The sequence below is a fragment of the Eurypyga helias genome, unplaced genomic scaffold (assembly GCF_000690775.1).
Source record: "Eurypyga helias isolate BGI_N326 unplaced genomic scaffold, ASM69077v1 scaffold46070, whole genome shotgun sequence".
In the NCBI taxonomy this organism is placed as follows: Eukaryota; Metazoa; Chordata; class Aves; order Eurypygiformes; family Eurypygidae; genus Eurypyga; species Eurypyga helias.
Genome location: NW_010227192.1, coordinates 1 through 15,491, shown reverse-complemented (window position 1 = coordinate 15,491; position 15,491 = coordinate 1). Strand labels below are relative to the sequence as shown.

Here is a 15,491-nt window from a genome sequence, read left to right as displayed (position 1 = left end):
GCGAGAAGGGCAGGCTGCTTGCTTCAAGAATTTTTCGCTGCCTCTGTACTCGCAGTCGTGCTCCCGAGTTAGGGCGACTCAGGGTTCGATAAACTCAAACTTCAAAAACAGTTGGGTACCAATCTGCCAAGCTGCTGAGAACGCTTCGGGGGGGCTGCTGCTGTGCCTGGACCGCGCTTCTGCCCGCAGAGGGGTAGCGCAGAACCTCCTTCTCTCTGCTCGTGAGGGCAAAGGACATAACTCGGCTGATTATTTTTAGCGGGTAGTATTTTTTTTCCCTCCGCTCCCAACCCACCATCACAGAAAATGCTGGTTTCCCGGCTGAAGAAGAGCCCAGCTGGGCTGTAGACTGCAGGCATGGTGCAGCCTGTGCTGCCGGTTCAAGTTAGAGCGGACAGCATCTTTCCCCGTCCCTTGAGCGGCGCGGAGCGTGCGAGTCACAATCTGGCAGGACATCTCCCCGTACTCTATGCCATAACATGTCGGAAACCTGCCTTTGCTGAAGCCGGTACTCTAGTTTACACCCCAGTCGTTACAGTCTTGGAAGGAAAAACAGGCAGGATAGATGCAAAAACTGTGTGTTAAGAGGGTCAAGTTCACCCAAGGAAAGGAAGGGAACGCTTACAAATAACCAGAGGTGTGGCAAGCGCGGTCCTGCATGTTTTCGCTGTTGCCTTATGGAAACCCGGGAGACTCAGCATTGCTTTTCTTTTTTTTTCCCCCTTGAATGTCAAACTGTCAGCCTGTACAAAAGCCAATGTTAATTCTTTTTAAGAGCTGCAGGGAGTGTCTGCTTCTAAAATGTGAAGATAGATGCAAATACCTATTGTACTGGGGGAGACCTCACTCTTGCCTGAACAAGGAAATAACTGTTAAAGGGGATTTATTTATATTTTGTTTCCACTGTGGCCACACAGAGAACTATAGTGCAGAGCCAGTCAGTATTTTACGTTTTCCTTTTTTCTTTTGCTGTTGACATATTACCCAACGGTAATCAGCAAATGGATTTAATGAGCATTGGCTCAGTAAGTACAGTAACGGGAATGTTACTGGCGAACGAGAAAACTCCAGAGAGACGGTTTTCATTCCTTCATTTTCTTGTACCATGAATTGCCTTCACATCCAGTATGTGCACATTTACTCAGTCATAGGATAATAATGATAATGGATTTTTTTCTCTGTACTGCTTTCTCCAGAGATCTGTAGTTTTATCAATAGCATAGTGACACACAAATAAATGGTACTCGGAATCTTTCCGCAAGCAAACTTCTGCATAAGATTTATCACATCAGCGAAAGAGCTATAACTTAGAAACTTCTGTCAGTATTTAATGCTCCCTCATTTTTAATAGACAGAATTTGCCAACAAAATGATTACTTTTCATTTAGTGAGATAATGAACACCATTGCCATTTGACTGTTTACTCTTACTGTTAATCTGACATTGTCAGGCATATGTGATGCATTATTTCCAACTCTTTACTTATCTAATTAATTCCAGTATGTCTTGTGCAGAATAGATTATGTCCTTCTTCCTAATTATTATTCTGTTTGTGGGCAGAGCCAGGCTCCAGCAGCTGTCTATCCAACCCTGTGGATGGTCCTGTGGGTCAAAGCACAGCAAAACAGGCGGGAGTGCTCCCAGCTCCCAGTAATGTTATATCCATGGTGATGCAGGGCTACATCATTTTGTGTGAAATGGACTCACCGAGGGAAGGGGAAAGGGAAGGTGGCCATCAAGGTTTTCCTATACATGTATCCAGTTGCATGGAGGGGAGAAGAGAGCTAAAAGCATTTGAAATTACCCCCTAAGCCTGATTCCAGAGCCAACCACATCCAAGTGCTGTGCTTGTAAGTAAGTGTCCCAGGTGAAACCATAGAGTAGTCTCACCTACATTCCTGAAAATGCTGCCGTGTAGGCACGGTTAGGACAGAGAACCGATACGACTGCATTTGCTTATCTTTCCTTTTCTGGAGAAGGATGACCTCCCCGAGGGAGAGGTTTTGCTTTAGAAGAGGCATCAGGTTGGACGCTCACTCCTCCTGCGTGGTTGTTGCTGCATCTCCACCCACTATCAGGAGGATGGGAGACCCAGAAGGATGGTTGCCCCAGGCAGGTGCCGGCTACTCTTGCAGCACTTCTTATTTTCCTTGCTTGCCATATCCCACCTCATGAGATGCAGAGGGAAGGGAATGAGCCTTGAACTGCTACAGCTACCCTGGTCATATGGCAAGGGAAGGAGAAGATTTCCTCTGGTGTCAGCAGAAGTCGTCAGCTTCCATTATTGTCCCCTTAGTAAAGGGATACAAAGTTTTGGGGTCTGAGCCATTGAAATTGAAACAAAGCTGGTACTGTCAAAAGTTAATCACTCTGACATCCTAATCAATTAATGAGTTAGTTCGTTGGTGGCATCTCTAAAATACTTTCCTCAGCTTAGTGCAATTCCTCGTGGGCACATCACCAGCCCGAGAAACTCGCCGCTACTGCGCAGTGCCCCATTGGCTGGCTGGGAGGAGGTTCAGAGAAAGGCTCATCCTTGCAACTGTCTCAGGCCCAGATCTCCAGCGGCACTCCCAGAGCAGGAGCTGCCGTCGGACTCCCCACGGACAGTACGTATCTGCCAGCATGATGCTGGCTGCTCACATGACAGTGACAGGTCTTGCTGAACGCACAAGCTGCTCCACACAAGGTCTCTCCTGCTCATTAGCAGGGAGGTGTGTGGCTGCCTTATGCAATAGTTTTGACTTGGAGGTGATGCCGAGTACCCGTTTTTTGATTTTGTATAAATCTCCATTAGTAGTTCTCTTAACTCCCCATAAATGCTTAAACCATTCTGGGCCTGCCACCCCAATGTTGTGTTTCCAGCTACTGCAGTCATTTGCAGAACAAAGGGAGAAACCTAAATATATCCTGATTCTCTGGCCTTGAATAGATGATCCAACAATAAGCCTTGCTAGAGTCTTGGATATACAAGTCCTGAGACTGAGATCCTGTGGGAGGGCAATAATGAATTTTTACTCGCTGCTGTACCTGCTGTATAGCTGAGCACAGGCCACTTGGCATCCTGTGCTATTGGTGCGCAGGACCTTTCTTCCTCAAGATTTCACTCTTGAAAGAGAGAGAGAGGTAAGACGTAAAAACACCGAACTGAAGAAAGTGTGTTTTTACCTCTGTATTTCCAAGAAGTGCTTGGAGAAGCAAAAACAATTGAGGTATTTGGTGTGGGCCATCGTGCAGAAGTTCAGATGGTTACGTAAAGTCTGTACAAAGCACCTAAGCCGAAAATCCCACCTAAAAATAGTGTAAGAGCAGACCCTTTCCATTTATTGATGGTATTTCCACTTGCAGCTAGAAACTGGGTAGTTTGAAGGCATACAGACCTAGCCAGATTTTTTGAACCCCGGAAAACATATTCTGATTTAGTCAGAATTTTAGACACTCATCCTTTTGAACCCATTAATTCCTCTATACTTAGAGTGAGTTAACTGTGTTATACTGCAAGACCGTTGTGGGTTTTTTTTTTTTAATGAAAGGTTTCCTTTTTTTTTATAGAAGGATATCCTCTCTTCCACTTACGTTATTGTGTTTATAACAATAACACAGCACTAGTATTTTTTTTTGGCAAAAACTCTACTTAAGATGACAAGACACAGATGAAAAGGGAATGAAATGTAACATGCCTTACCGAAGAGGACTGCATTCCCAGTTTGCCTCTATGAAAATCTGTAGATGAGGGTTTATTTTTTTTAAAGAAACCTCTCCTAACTACATATTTTCAGACAGTGCTTATACATCGCACCTCTTATATAAACTGACCATCAGTCGATTTCAATAACTGATTAAATATCTGTTTGAACATGCAAGCAAATAGTAGAATGAGGTATGTCTGCTTAAGGACACATTTATTTAAGAACTGCATAACTTCTGATTACTGCAGAACGAAACAGTTTAACTTCAAAATTTCCAAGACCTCATGCTTGTTGGGGTTTTATTTCCTTTTCTCTGCTCCTTAATTATTATGTCCCTGTTAACATGTGTGCCTGCGCACCCAGTCCACGGGCTTCCCGGATTTCCTCCTTTATTTTCTATGTGTGAGGAAACTCGTGGGGGAAACAACCATATTTGCTTAGTTCCCACATCTATGGTATTTCAAATTGCTTTGCTGTACAGACATGGCACACTTAAGCTATTATTTTTAAAACCGGTGGAAGTGTGTTCTGATTGTTCAGCAGAGCCAAAAGCTGGGTCTGTCGTGACCCTGGCTAAGGCAAGGTACCCTTTGTTTTAAAACTTCGGCTACTTTGAATGCCTGAACACAGCCAGTCAACTGTAGCTCTAGCCACGGATGTAGTAGATCTCCACCTTCTCTAGGTAGCTCCAGCAGTAAAAACACTTCTAAGGAAACAGTCAACAGAACAAATAGTGAATTCTGTTTAAAAAAAAAATAAAGGATGAAGTCATGTCTTTAGAGCAAGGCTGTAAGATGAGGGGAAGAGTCCTAATACAAGAAAAACAAGCGTGTGAAAGCAGCAGAAGTGCAAGCCTGTTGTCATAGCAGCACAATGCTGCAGGGCTAAAATGTATCTTATGCGAAAACAGATGAGAATTAAGATACGCAGGTAAGATCTGGGCACAGCCAAGGAAGAGGGAAGATAAATAGCACGCTGCAAGGACAGCATGGAAGCACGTGCAGAAACCCCCCTGACTCTCAGTGTCAGCAGCAGCAGCTCCTCGCGTGGTTCCTGCAGGTGAGAGGGTTTCATCTCTCCCGCAGCGCCAGCCAGGGGCTGGAGCAGAAGTCTTGAAACTGCCTGTGCCTGGGAGGACAACTGTGTCCTGCTGGTCGCCGCTGCCCCCCTGCTCTGCTCCAGAAGAGCCAGCTGCCCTGACTGGGACGGGGTCCCCCTGCTCTCCCTGCCTCCTCACACCATGGTGCCATGCTCCCCTATCACCCTGCGCCCCAGGCTGCTGCCAGCTGGGTAGCCCCTGCTAGGGACACCCAGCACACCGTGTGGCATCCCAGTTACTGCCTTGGAAGGTCACACCTCACCTCCAATTTTGTGGAGTGCAGGGGGACAGGCTTTCCCAATATATGGCTGGACGCGTGTGATGGGGGACTTCACGCCTCCGGGAAAGCACAGGAAGCAGGCAAGGCAGGCATCAGAGATCAGGGACCACCATGTGTCACAGCCACCAAGGCCACCGGTGCCCCAGGCAGTGCCACACAACTTGAGGAAAGCTGCCAGGGCTCCCTCCACCACACTTGGGCTTCCCGAAAGCTGTGACAGGACCCTATCTTCAAGTTGGGGATTACAGGAGGAGACCCCTCTCTCCTGTTGACGTGAGAACGAGGAGCTGATTCATTGATTAACGCGGTGGGTTGTGAACTCGCAGCTATTGAGGTTTCCTTGCAGCAAGGAAGGACCTTTCCTCATGCTTCTGCTGGAGGAGCCCGTGGCAAGAGCCTGTGCCGCCTTGCCAGCCCCCTGAGAAGCACTGTAAGGATGGGGAGGTGTTTAGGGAGAGGTCTGGGAGCACGCGGAGAAGGCCACTGGTGGTGGAGATGATGCTAGGTCAGCTGCAGGAGTGAAGTTTTCGTCTTTTTTTCCCGTCATGAAAAATCGATCTCGGAACCCTGCACCAGGCTGCAGAGAGGGGTTTCTGCTGCCTCCGAGCCATGTGCCAGGCTGCTGCCCAGGCGTCCTGTTCTTCAGCAACGGTCGGACCAAAAACTGGAGCGGGGCTCTCGGTGGGAGAAGCTTAGGCAGAATTACCAGGGCAGTGGTCAGAAGTAAGACAGTATTGATTAGAAAAGCTTCTCCACTTCAGATTAGAAAAGAAAAATCGTATTTAGCAATTTTCTGTAACTACCAAAAAGGCAGATGGAAATGTAAATTCACGCACATCTGCCAGTTCGAGCACTAATAGTTGTCCCTCAGTTGATGACCAGTAGTCTGAACAATTTTTAGACTTTATTTACATGAAAATTGTTTGGAGAAAGTACAATTCACCGTGTTTTGGACAGCTGAAAAAATGAGTTGCAGAAATATGGAGCTTGCTGAATTAGTACCTTAGCATCTCTTCAGGAAACCTGATTGTGGGACTGCTAGAAAAGGAGCCCAGCTACCCATAGCATTCCTCACTGCATGCTCCCCAGCTCCAACTTCTAATGCTTATCCTGAGCCATTAGGATGTGTTGGCTTCCTCCATGCTCTCCATCCCTCGGCCAGACTGGCTTGGCCAGGAGGCTGCTGCCCGCCAGCCCCCTTTGAACCTCCACCCTGGACCCACGGTTACAGACTGACAGATGGGCACAGCCCCCTTCGGGGGGTCCCTTCCCTTCCCTGTCTGCACCTTCTTCTGATGAAAATGCACTCCTGATGGTGTAATTCCGCCCATGTCCGCAGAGCCCACAGTGTTTTCTTTCGTGAATTAAGCTGGGAGCTGTGCAAGTCTTTTCCCTGTCATAGCCCTTTTACATTTTGACTGAGGCTGTCTCTTGAAGTGAATAAAAAAGCACTCTGCAAAGATAGGAAATGCCAGAGATTACTGAGATCATAGGAAAAGTGGAGAAATTTATAGCAATCCATTAAAGGCTTTTTCTCCTCTTCATTTTCTTTGGCACAAGTTACCTGTAAAAATTACCGAAAGAGTAAACCAGCTTCACATGAAAATGAAGCCTATATTTAAAATCATTGTCTTCATCCTGCTTTCTAGTTTTTCAGTCCTGAGCCCAAAACAGTGATGAGATTTTAAGTGGTAATAGCTAATGAGTTCATTCTTCACTTTATTTTTTGAGCCTTCTCAGGCTTTCTTCCATAACCATAAGATCAGACATTTCTTTTTTTCAATGAAAGCTGAGAATTTTTTTTTTTCAAATCACAATACTTCAGGCTCCAGGGCTGAGGGGAAAAAAAAAAAGAAAGACTTGGTGAAAATTACTAGAGGGGAGCTTATTTTTAATTTGAACCATCAGATGTAGACTGAAAGACTAAATAGAGTCAAATAATAGCAACAATGACAAGAAAAAAAGTAGTATGACATTGCAGAGATCTTACTCCTGTGAGTAAAACATGTCTCTGTGCCAGATCATTCACAGTACAGGAAGACGTCTGTATATCTGGCTAGGTTTTTCTAGTTGGCCATTCATCGGCTGTATGTCAAGTTACAAAGCACAGTCAAGTCTTCACAATGAGTAATGTCCCCTATAAAACACCGCACGTCACCCCTCAGCAGCAAAACCAAACATATATGATAAGCAGAAGGTAGTTGTACACATCCTCAATATTAAAAGTGGTGGCTGCGACTCTAATGCAGCTCCCGCGGGCGTTGGAATGTCGTTCCATGAGCTGGGAATAGGAATTTGGCAAGGCTGAAGTGTCCCATGGCATGTTGCTATCGCTGCTGCCGTGTAGTTTCCCCGGGAGCTGCCAGCGAGGTGAGAGCCATGTGGGACACCAGTGGCCATCTCTGGGTCCTCGTGCCTCGTCCCCTTTGCCCATAGCTTTGGTCAGGGTAGCAGATTATATAACGTGGACTTAAAGGCTTTCTGGGATTGGGCCATTTTGCAAATGAATCAGCAGTTTCTAACCCCTCCCTGCTGGGATGGGATCTGTTTGCTTCGCAGGGAGGCTGCAGAATTTTTTGTTATCTCATTATATTGACAAAATTCTGATAATACCCACTCACTTTTGAATTAAGGAAAGGACTTCTCAGCAAAGCAACTCACCCCTTCTTCTAGCTCCCTGCATCTTTTGCATGGACTTAGAATAAAACCAAGCTTTCCTTTCTGTCCTGGCTATACATCTCGAAGTGCAAGCCCTTTGCCTTCAGGTTCAGCTTTGCTGCCACTCCTGAAAGTTGTGCCAAGCTCTGTACGGGGAAGGGCCGTCTGGCAGGGCCCAATGTGGGGCTTGGCCATCCCAGGGCAGACAGCCAGACTGAGCCTAGTCGGGGCTCTGGTCCCCAAAGCCTGCCTTCCTGTGCCAATGGCAGAGGTAGGAGGACCAGCAGCCAAAAGCAGCTTGAAGAAATCTTTTCAGCCACGGCACTCTGCAGCCCTGGAGCAAATGGTTTAGCCCAGGATAAGGGAAGGGATTTTAGGTTTTGCCTCCTGGCATCCTCTCCTGGGCCCATGGGCAAATCTAGCCAGTGGAGCAGGGCCATTTCGCTACATCCCATCTGTCAGCTGTGCCACAGGCTGAAAGGAGGCTTGGTGTGGAGACGGGGGACCAGTACAGCACTCACCTGGATGTACGTGCAGAAAGGCATTTGTCTTACAGTTGAAGCTATCTTTTCTCTCTGTGTAAAATAAATGCCCGAGTGAGAGTGGAACTTGGAGTAAACAAGGACCAAGACCAAGATGTTACCAAATGCGAACGGCTTAAAGGCTTGCAGAAAACTCCCTTCTAGAAACCTCTGACATGGTATGGGACACACATAAACACCATTTTTGGAAGGGAGAGGGGAATTGTAAGTGATGGTCACTGTTTGAACAGCAATGAATGGGGAAGGTGGAAGTTATTATTTTGTGCCTGAGCGCTTTCAGGGACAGTGTGCCACTGTGGCAAGGAAGCTTAGGCGATGCTGTGCAGTTCTCATGCTGCAGTGCTCTGGCAGCTCAGCAGTAAACTGCTTTTTGGTTCCTTGCACTGTTAGCTAGCTGAAAAAGCTGTGAGCGATGAGCAAGCAGTGCATGTCTCCCTTCAAGAAAAACCATTCATTCAGCTTTTGTTATTCCTTTAAATCTCCCTTTCTCCTAATAGGATTGGTAAGGATAAGAAAACAGCTGGATAAATGAGAATCTGGTGGTCAGTCATTTGTCCCAGTCCTAGATGCCTGGTTTATTCAGAATATGGTTACTTGCTACTCAAATCTGCTGCACCGAGGAGTGCAATATGCATTATGCATTAGCATATTGCCAATGTCCCCATCGCACAACAGCCTTCACCATCTCCTGTTAACAAACTGAAGTTTCCGCAGGGACCTCCGGGCGTACTGTAGGGAAGCCAAATTGCAGATTGTGTAATCCTTTGAACTCCTAGGACGTGCTCCTGTAATCTCTTGGACCTTCTGTTTTCTGTGGAAGCCAGTCACCCAGGCCTAGGGGTGTGGGCTCTGGATGCAAGTGGGAAAACCTGCACGGCTGCAGTGGAGCTCCCAGCCCGGCAGCAGAGAGGAGGTTGTCATGGGACGGCAGTTCTGGGTGAGGATGAGCAGCCCCAGGGATGCCACGGGCAAGCAAGGGGTGAGACAGCTTGCAGCCATGCCGCAGCAGACCCCTACCCAGCACCAAGGGGTGGGAGGTTTGTTTTCTAGGATCTGGTCTGAAAAAGCCAAGTGCAGGTGCCGCGATATGTTTGTCCTGAGGACAAAAGTCTGAGTCAGGCTTCCCAGAGCTGAATCCTCGGGTGTGCCGGAGCAGTGCTTAGCGTACTTTGCTGGGATGGAGTGAATGGCAGGTTTTTGTCCTCTTTGGCTGTTTGCCTCCACTCCAAGACCAAACGGTGTGGCCACTGGCAAAGCTCAGAGTACGACTCAGAGCTGCTCTAAACAGCACGAGCTTGCAGCAGGCTCAGGGTCTGCTCAGCTGCCGGGATGCACCAGGACACAGAGCTGGCTGCCTGCTCCCCTCTCCTCCCCGACACCTCACTGCAGGGGGGTGTGATGGGCAGGTCCCCCCAGCACGACACCCACTCCAGCCCAACATGGTCTCAGAGGAAGAACCAGGACACCACCGCAGACCAGGCTCCTGAGTCTGAAAAGATGGTTTCCAAGAAGAAATTAGTATTTTAGGTATGACATTTAGCTGTTAGCCTTTTGCTAAAGATGAAGTAACAGCTATGACAGATGAGGTTACATTGTAACCTAAATATTAAAAGAAAGTGCCCCAGATGTTGAAGGAAGCAGATGCAGCAGTGAGGTAGGATAGATAAATAGCGACATGCCTCGTTTGATAAAAGTTGCATGGCAGTTTAGTTTCTTCTGCATTGTGTCATTCGATGGATTCTCTCTGAAGGAGCTATATTGTCAATCTAATACAGGCAGGAAATTCCTTCTATGCCTCCTAGTTGTCCTCAGCTGTGCTTCTTTATATGACGTCTGATTTTACAACTGGTGTCAATGAAAACCATACAGTAGCTGCCATTGTGAAAAATATAAAATCAAAGAAGCTGTCTTTGATTCCATAAATCAGGGCATTTTCCCCAAATTGTAATGACATACACTTGAATTCATCCCCCTAAACAGCTCTCACAAAGTGGAGCTTTGTAGAAACGAACTGGAAAGATGGGAGGAATTCCCCACAGAGGCTCATTTCTTTGGCATATTCCTGCAAATCTTTTAATTTGTTTTGTTTTAGAAGGAAGTTGTGCAAAAGCCCCTAATCTGTTGCACAGACCAGTTGTCTGTTCTCCCACAATGATGGCAAATTCTTCTTCTCACCATGGCCAGGTATTGTGTTCTCACGGTCGACTGAAAAGATTTGTTGGTTCAGTTCGTTTCTCAAACCTGTCTTTCTAATGCCAATGATGAACTGTTGTTCTGTTGAAAATAAAAACTCAGAAAAATACACCCCCAAGCTGCTAGAGAACAAGTTAAGAGTATAGGAATTTTGTAATCTTTCTCTGGATGATGACATATCATCCTGAGGGATGGAGGCAGTGTAGCTAAATTTATACACATCACAGATTATACAATATAATAATAATACAAAACAATCAGATTAATAGTATTGTTTAAAGTTTTTCTTTTTTGCAGATGGGTCTGAAATAGCGCACAGAAGTCACTATGAACTATTTAACTTAACGGACGCAGGATTCTAGCCATGATTTTGTCCATTGCCACCAGATGAGTATATAAGCTCTACTGCTCTCATGTACCGTATCTTCTATTTTTTAATCAGTGTTTGTCTTCAGAAGGAGCTAGTTCCATTAAATATCACCTAATCCCAGCCTCTTTACTGGGCCTAAGAGTCTCCTGCCCTCTTAGGATTGCAGTGGAAAACGGCATATGCAGGTAGGAAGGGATTGTCTCCCCACAGCCAGTTTTCATTGCCTTGCTCAAAATTTGAAGGCAAAAAATAACCATTCCCCTTTCAAGGAAAAAAAAAAAAATTATAGTCATTCTTAAATTGGCTCTTCAGCTCCCTGGAAGAGCTGTGGTCTCTCTGTTTTGCAGGTGAAGGAGGTCTTCTCCTTTTATATCAGCCTTAGTTGTGTCACCACACCTTTGCAATGCCCTTACAACCATTTCCCTCTGCATACAATGGACTGAAGGATAAGTCCATGCAGTTCCTCAGAGCAGATCCAGTGATTTGCTCCCCACTCGGCAGCAGCCGCCCAAGTGACTGGGTTGTGCATGCTGCCCATCCACGGGGTCGCTGGGACCCACAGCATGAGGGTTGCATGCCCCTCTGCATCCTCCTGGCTGACACCGCCACAGAATATATGCAGCAGTGTGCAGGGCCTGGGATTTCGGGTAGCCCCTGCGCCAGTTGGAAAAGAGCAGAGGGGGCCCCTTCCTGAACTTGATTGCTACCCGTGATGAAAGACGGCACAGCCATGGGGAAAGTCTGCTCAGGCTTATGGTGGCGGGCACCATCTCCTTGGCCCCAGTAGCATCCTTAGGGAAGGTCTTAGTACTCTCTGCATGATTAGAGAGGCACAGGAGGAGTTAAATGGAGAGGGTGTTGGGTGCAAAGAAAATGTGCAAAACAGCATCTTGCACTTTGTTCTCAACATTAGGGAACCCAATATTCTACTTCTGAAAAATATTGTAACCTCGGCCTGTTGGGCCTATTCCATTACCGTCTTTTAGATTTCTTGCTTCTTCTGTCTTGACTGAAATGGATTCAGAAAAGTTTGCAAGGGTTTTCCATAGTTTTTTAAGGAGAAAGGGTAAATAACTGAATGAAGTTTGAGTCAGAGCTTGGGCGTGGCAAGTGTCAGAAGGATGCAAAACGACTGAGAGAGGAGGCTGCACTAAGAGCTGCTAGACCAAACAGTAAGTGCTAAGAACCTGCAGGCCCTAAAATTAGGGCCTTCCCTGATTAACACAACCTCCTGGAGAGAAACCCACTGTCATTCTCTTCCATTACTTCCCGCACTTAGACTTGCTGAGGATTTGATGGGGGAAAGAAGGATGGCAAAAGAGGGAAAATTAATTAATGCCAACTGTCTTACTCCTTCCATGCCGACCGTCTCTATGCTTGGGACGTGCAGCTGTAGCCTGTCTTTTACTCGATGCCGTTGCCAGCTGCTGGCACTCGGTCACACCCCTGGTCACGTTGCTCTTCCACCTTCTGTACTGGCAGTGTATCTGTCGAGAGAGTAATTTGGAAATCCTGAGCACGACAGTGTCCCTGGCCACAGTCAGGCTGTAGCGTTCCCTTTTACGTTCACCCAGATCACTTGGAGGCGGAGGGCCAGGCCTTCTGAGTTTGCTTGTTGAGAGAGGCCGAACGGCAGACGTGCATGGCACGGATGCAAGTCACAACATACCCGAGTTACCAGCAAAGGACGTAGGGGAATAATACTGCTGGTTTTACGCATTTTTCCTTTTTGTTTTTTTGCAACGAGTGTGCTATTAATGCTGCAGTCACCGGAACTTCTGTTGCTGTTGCTTAGATCAGATAGGAAAGGGACGGAGGTGAGGAGCCGCTGTTGTACTGGCTGCTACTGTGTGAGATGAACTGATGTTTTTCTTGTAGTTGCACTCTGCTGTGACCAGGATCCAAGTTCAAAGACCTGGTTTCAATTACACGTTTGCCCATATATGTATCCTGAACAATGACAAGACATGCATAGTGGACGACATAGTGCATGTACTGGAGGAATTAAAGGCTGCTCGTTCTTCTAATCGAACTAATTTTGCAATCACTTATCCGATTACTCACTTAAAGGATGGCAGGGAAGTGTATAATGGGCATCAGCTTGGTGGGGTTACTGTGCACAGCAAAGACCGGGTGAAGTCTGCAGAAGCCATTCAGCTCACCTACTACTTGCAGGCAATCAACTCCTTGAATGACATGGTGGCAGAGAAGTGGGAATCCATTTTCTGTGACACTGTTGAACTTTTCCAGAAATCCAACAGGAAAGTGAAAATGTATCCTTTCACTTCTTCTTCGCTGAAGGAGGATTTCCAGAAGACGAGCAGGGTGTCAGAACGCTACCTGATCACAGGCTTGGTCCTTGTGGTCACCTTGGCCATTCTCTGCTGCTCCATGCAGGATTGTGTCCGCAGCAAACCCTGGCTTGGCCTGCTGGGATTGCTGACTGTGACCCTTGCCACCCTGACTGCAGCTGGGATCATCAATCTCACTGGTGGGAAATACAATTCCACCTTCCTGGGAATCCCCTTCGTCATGTTAGGTAACTATTTCCTATCTCCTCTCTCTTTTGTGTGTTTGTGACCCCCTGATGCATTTCCCAGCAAGCAGAGAAGCATCGCTGCATGGCTCCCGGTGCCTCCTACTCCCTGCAATGCTGCCCCATGCCAAATCCACATGGCCTCTTTGCCTAAATTGTTTGTACTGCTCCGGGGCGTTAAACCAATGCTGGGGTTGTGGTGTGGCGTAGTGCCCTGCCGTCAGACATGGTTCCTGCGCAGCAGCGAGGAGCAAGGATGTGCCAATGCCGTGCCTAGTGCCAAGGGGGAGTACTGCTGCTGATGTCCTGCGAACCTGATTGTGGTTTTGGTGGCCAGTGTTGGAGGGAAACCTTTGCAGAGGTCCCCGTGCCACAAGAACAGCATCAGTTGTGCTGGCATGTCTAAGGGGCTGTGTGCGTTGGGCATTTAGAGAGCGCTGGCTCCTTCGGAAAGCAGAGCCGTGCTGTCCTGGCTTGGCAGGCGCCTGTTTGTGGGACAGGGGCGATGGTCAGGTGTGGGTTGCGTTTCTCCTGAAGCCCCAGTGTTGGCTGAGTGAGCGCAGGGAGGGTTTCGCAGCCCTGGGGTGAAGAGTTTTGCCTCGCCTTGGTCAGGGACCGACCCGTCCAGTGAGTGCCCGCGCATCCCGTAGTGGGGAGCTACCGAGGGAAGCGGCATCATCCTCTCCCTGGCCCCGGTACCGGCAGAGGCATCTTCATCTCCCCGAGTTTCACACTGCCTTCACTCGCTGTGGGGTACGGGGTGGTTTTGTTTCATTCTGTTTTCCTCAAGGGTAGGAAAGAGGAGGAGAGAAGGGTGGTCAGTTTACTCCCCACCCAAAATCAGTGCCCTCTCCTGTTGGCACCAGAGCGTTTGTGGGGATGCCGTGCCTCATATCCAAACAGGCGGGAGAGCTTCACGGGAGACAAAATGAGAGCTCTAGAGAGCTTACAGCCTCTTTGTTTGTGTTTGGTTCATAACCAGTGTGAAAAGCCTTGTGCGCTGTAGGTGTTTAATACGTCCTCGTTCGCGCCATTATTCATTTGTGGAGAATAATACGTGCATTGATTTGATCACAGCTTCCCCGGCTGAAAATCAGTGCTCAGTTAATACTTCAGGTTTCAAGTGTAAGGGTGTCTCCACTGACTTAGTCACTTTGTGTAGTGATAAGACACATTTCAGCACAGCTATTTTTATATCCAGCGCCAGGTTCCTATGCCATGCCCGTACTGTAGCTGTGGTATTGTTGCACCTTAATTAAACACTATGCTTCAGTGCATCATGCTACCAGTTAACATACAGAATATATTCGGTGACAAACAGAATTCAGCTGCATTATGTCGGCTCTCATTTTCAGGTGACATCCATGAAAATTAAACTGTATCATAATCTGGAGGAAATGCAGCACGAGAAGTCAAAGTCAAAGGAAGGCCAGCTTTCTCACCTGAGTCTTTGGTTTCTTTTGTGTATTTCCATGCCTGTGCATGGATTATACAATTCAATTCCTCCAGCTAAGTAGTGTATATTACATAGAATATTACATAGGGGGGATTTCCAGATGCGTTGCAAGGGAGTGGCCGTAGTAGAAAAGCAGTGTAAAGTCCATCTGTGTGAAATGAAAGTACCTGGTGAAAGCGACTCAAAAATATGAAATATTAGCTCTACTTAGGGATCAAAGCATCTGCTCTCTGGGACAACCTTTCAGATCTTGAATTCACTAATAGTGACTATGCTGAGACTTGAGATCCTTGAAGACTTAGAGATAACTATGAAAAATTTCCCACTTCTATTTTAGTTCTCTTTTAACTGCTGAACTGTGTAGCCAACTCCGTTTTTCTTTTCCTTTTTTTTTTTCCCCTGGCTTTTTTTGGTCTTGCTTAGTTGAAGTATTGCACTCTTTAAAAAGAGTACATTTTTAAACACGCAGCTCAGCTCTGAACAAGTCAAGACAGAGCAGCCAAATTCATGTGAATCCTGCCTGCTTCCCCAGCTGCATGAAGTCTCCCAAGGGACAGAAATATCAACAGGTGAACAGAAGGCACTAAAGGCATTCTAGAGTTTTTAATGAGAACTGTTTAAAACCAGCAGGTAGCTAGAAAGGCAGAGTTTCCTTTTTCTCCCCACCC

At 47.0% G+C, this 15,491-nt stretch overlaps 1 pseudogene; it reads left to right on the top strand.

The window, feature by feature from the left end:
* The first annotated feature begins 12,709 nt into the window (after window positions 1-12,709).
* On the top strand, window positions 12,710-13,411 carry LOC104512511 (annotated as a pseudogene).
* Window positions 13,412-15,491: the final 2,080 nt, after the last annotated feature.